Genomic DNA, 5116 nt, shown 5'->3' with positions numbered 1-5116 from the left:
AGCCATCTGCAACAGGTTCTCAGGCCTTTGTGACGAAGCCTTGCTGCTGCAGCATGGTGATTTTGCAAATTCAAATAAAGCTGACTTTAATTGTTGCTGTAAGGATCCAGTGCTTTGCAGCTGTGTCTTCTGTGGACGGGAACATGTCACACTGGTGGTTGATGGGCCAGAGCTTGGGTTCTTTTAATCTGCCACATTCCAGCACCCATGCATTTGTGCTCAACAATTTTTTTGAATTAAAAACAATTGTGACTTGGAAAAAGTTGTGAGCAGCAATGTGAAAAAAAAATCTAAGATTCCTAGATATGAAATGTGTGTGGGTGCTGCTTGGCTACTGATGAGCTGCATGACCAGGCTATGCACTGGACCCTATGGCCTCATTGGCCCTGGTGAAAACGGGTATTCTGGGTTAAGTTTAGGTTCTAAAACCATTTTTTTTGCGTGTGTGTATGCACGTTGCATATGTGTGAATACAGTGCATTTGAGGGTGCACATGCATGTGTGTATGTGTATGTGGAGGTCTGAGGTTGATGCTGGATGTTTCCTCCATTGCTTTCCACTGTGTGCATTCAGACAGGGTCTCTCACTGAACTTGGAGCTGGCCATTTTGGCTAGTCTGGTGAGCCAGCTTGTTCTAGAGAGTCCTAGTCTCAACTACCTGCTTGCTGAGATTACAGTGGGCCACCATACTCACCAGGCCTCTGTGTAAGTGTTGGGGATCAGAACAAAAGTCCGTTCTCTTGCACGACAAGCTGAGCCATTTCTCCAGCTGTGGCTCTAAATGACTACCATGATTTTTCCCATGGATGGCTCTAAATTTTCTTGGATGTTCTTATCTGGGAAAGATGGTCTGATGTGTAAATGTCTCCTTTATTCTACAATCCCTACTAGACATTTCTGTAAACCTCCTCAAAGATTTCTCTCATTAGTCACCATTTTTAATTAAAGGAACCACTATAAAGACGCGCTAATAAACTCTGGGTGGTTGTTTCGATCCTGCTAGGGAGATCTATTTCTCATCACTGTACTTCAAATAATTCCTATAAAGAACACTTGGCCCACCCCAGGCATGCCTGGTGGTGGGATTGCTCCTCCTGTGAGGACCATCTTACATGACCCTCTCAGTCTTCTGTCTGTGTTTCTCTCCTGTCCCTGCAAAAGCCAGTCTAGGTAATGTCTTGTCATGTTCCTTTTTCAGTATGGTTGGCCTTTAGTCAAACAGGCAGAACCTGGAAGGATTAGACAGTCCAGCAGTGCCTGCTCCTTCACCACTGGTAATTACTTGGAGCATGTCTGAGCAGAGGCTGTCACTCACACAGTGTACTATTTGTCTAAACATCTGCAGGTCACATTACTCCTCTACAAGCCAGTGAGAGAAAAAGAAAACCCGAGTGTTACTAATGACTTCTTCAGAATCCCTCAGCGCGCGCGCACGCGCGCGCACACACACACACACACACACACACACACACACTTAAATACACAAACACACTAACACACACTCACATGCATACATATGCATATAAACACACATCCACACCTCATACAGATACACATACATACATGTATACATACACACATACAAACTTCTCACCCAGATCTCCCTTCCACTGTGACCAGGCTGTCTCTAAAGTCTTTTGGTATATAGTTTCCATTTTTGGTTTCCCACTTCCCTTCTAACATAGGCAGAAAAGACAGTCAAACCTGAATTTCCCCTTTCTTAGCAGGAAATGACAATCACAGGGCATCCACAGTGAGCCCCTGGTACCATGTCCAAACCACCTGACACCCAGACCTTTCTAACATGCCGTAGACAAACATGGGCTTGCTGAACCCAGAGTCTTGTCACTGTGCCTTTGTTTTTCCTCATCAGCCTACCACATGGCGTGTGTGTGTGTGTGTGAGGGAGGGCACTATGTGTATAGGGATGTACATGGATTGTGTACGTGCTTAAGCATGCATGTGTGTTGTATGAATGTATGTGTTTGGGGGAAAAAAGTGCAAGTGCCCATTAGGTCAGATGGAAAGAGAAGGGATGTGATTTCCTGCCCTCCACAGCAGTCACAGAGATGGGAAGTTTATGGGGAGGTGCCCTTTACACATCTGTCTTTAAAAGTCTGTTTCTACAACAAATCAAGTGCTGGGAACAGAAAGTTCATGGTTGGCTCTCGTAGGAGGACCTCCGCATCCGTGGGCTAGAGGAGATCATAGAGCCATATCAAGTGGGGATGCTCCTGGGTCCTGGAGCCCAGTGATTCCAGGAAGTCTCCTTGTACTGTACTACACATGAATACCAGCTGTTATTGTGAGACAAACTGCACAGTGACTATGGACTAGACAAACCCCCCCAAACACGATGGGGTCCCTACTGTGTATCAGGCGTTAGGTGTTGCCCTGGGAAGTTGACAGTGAGCTCGGAGGAGGGAGCTAAATAGTAGGATACCCAAGACGGAGAGGGCAAAGTTCCAAGCCACGCAGCCAGCTCTACACTGGCGATCCACAGCTCCAGAGGGGGTTTGCTTCACAGACACAATGCGGTATTACACCTGCAGTAAAGTAATCCTCCGTGAGCTAAGGTTTACGGAGCACTCCCTGCGGGCCAGGCCTGGTTTTAAGAGCTCTACACAGATTAGCTCATTTATTCTTCATTAATCCTGAAGAGGTATATGTAACATTATCCTCATTTCATAGCTGAGGAAATTAAACCATTGGGAGACTCACAAAGCTATCCAGGCTACAGAGCTCAAAAAGGGCAGGCGAAGCCTGGGATCCTGGGAGTCTGGCTTCAGAAGCCCAGCTTTTAATCATTCCCTCTCAGAAAAATGGCCGTGTTGATCTTAGCCAACTACAACTCATTCTTTTCATGGTCCACATCTCTCAGGAAATACCTGCATGTATTTATAAGGAGGATTCAGAAGAGAGTGAGGCATGGATTCTCTTAATACATGATCATCTGTTAGTGAGGAGAGACATGAAATCCAGCCCCAGGAAGGGTCCAAGTTAGCCTCAAGCCAATGGCTTATTTCATATGCATTATTTATGTTATATGCTGTCTTAGTTATGGTTTCCATTGCTGTGAAGACATACCATAACCACAGCAACTCTTATAAAGGAAAATGTTTACTTGTGATGGCTTACAGTTCAGAGGTTTAGTCCATTATCATCATGATGGGACATAGTGGCACACAGGCAGACATGGTGCAGGAGAAGGAGTGGAGAGTTCTCCATCTTGATCTGAAGTCAATAGGAAGTGGACTGTGATACTGGGAGAAGCTTGAGCGTAGGAGAGCTAAAAACCTACCTGCGTACTGACACACTTTGTCCAACAAGGCCACACCTACTCCATCAAGGCCACACCTCCTAATAGTGCCACTCCCTTTGGAGGCCATTTTTTTCAAACCATCACACACGCATTAGTCATGTTTAGTTCATTTATCCCTCAAAATGGTAAAATGGTGCTTCACTCTGACATTCAGTCCCTGGATCAAGGACATCACCATGCAGTCCATCACTCTGTTTCTGTGGTATTTTCTAGTAAGTTGGTGTGGTGGTTTGAATAAGAATGGCCCTCATTGGCTCATTTGTTTGAAACCTTAGTCACCAGGAAGTGGGACTGTTGGATAGGATTAGAAGGATTAGAAGGTGTGGACTTGTTGAAGAAAGTGTGTTACTGGCTTTGAGGTTTTAAGAGCCCATGCCAGACCTAGTCTTTATCTCTGCCTGCAGATCAGGATGTAGCTCTCAACTACTTCTCCAGCACTCTGCCTGCCATGTCTCCTGCCATGCCCATGGCCATGATGATAAGGGACCTCTGAAACTGGAAGCAAGCCCCAATTAAATTCTTTCTCTTATAAGAGGTGCCTTGGTCATGGTTTCTCTTCGCAGCAATAGAACAGTGACTAAGACAGATGGTAACTTGGGTCTTAAAGCAATCACACCCAGTACAGGAATTCTATACAGAGTCCATGACTGTGATAATGCCTACGGAACCCAGTATTTCAAGACACAAATGGACCCTCATTATGAGGTAATTTATCTGCAATAACAGGGGTAGGGATGAAATAGCACTAGCTACCTTTTACCTGGAGGATCCTTGCTTTCTTGCTTTCTTTGAGGGTTATAACTTTTCAAAGGAGGGGATGCTGATGTAGGCTAACCCCTCAGATTTTACTTCCTACCCAGCAGATCTCCTTTAATATAGTCTTGGTGGCCAAGAAAGTGCAGTGATGCATGTTCACTGTTTTCTGGCAATCTGCTTTATTTCTCTCAGCTGAGTTTTCAACAAAGGCCATTCTCGGTCTGATAGATAATCAGAGCATTCTGCACCATATAAAAGGTTGTGGGCTTCAGGGAAAACACCAGGTAAAAACAAAGATGCATAAAATAATCTCGGAACTCTACCGGTTTTTATGGAGATGGTCCTGTAGCTCTTTGTAGTTGAGACTAGAACAGATACATGGCATAGCTACTGTTCTTCTGAGTACCTAGGTAGAACCCTATGCAGAATCCATCCCTCCAGGGTCCGTGTAGGCATCGGCATCTGCTCTTTCCTCTCCAGGTCTATTTTGTGCTCTTCATCTATCCCAAAGGCTAACATTTCCTTAGATCATATGAAAGGGAGACTGAGGCCGAGAGATCTTTATTCTTACAGCCCTGTCCCAGGTTTGGGCAGCAGGTGGACAGTGTTAAGCTATTGAAGGCCACTGGTTTCTGTGGGGTTGCTTTCCTAGAAACACTCTAGTATGCACTAACCTCCTTTCAGCTCTGGGTGCTAGGCATGCCAATGAAGGTCTGTGGTTACCAGTATCAGAATGGCTCCTCATCTCTTGATCTTTTACAACCCTATACATACTTTTAGGCTCCCTGCAATCTGCCCATTTTTCCCTGCTGGGAATTTACATGGTACAACATCCTGTCCCAGGACTTAATATTCTCCATGCTTGGATCATTTCCTCTGGTCTGTGTGCAGGGTTCTGCTCTCTAGAAGCTGACTGTAATTGTTAATCTTGATTGACAACTTAGTGGGATTTAGAACCACCATAGAAACACAACTCTGGGCTTGTCTGTGAGGGGTTATCTAGATGAGGCTAATCAAGATGGGAAGACCCACGTTAAA

Source organism: Peromyscus eremicus, chromosome 9 (genome assembly GCF_949786415.1).
Source record: "Peromyscus eremicus chromosome 9, PerEre_H2_v1, whole genome shotgun sequence".
NCBI classification, from domain to species: Eukaryota; Metazoa; Chordata; class Mammalia; order Rodentia; family Cricetidae; genus Peromyscus; species Peromyscus eremicus.
Note: the sequence above shows the minus strand (reverse complement) of the source record.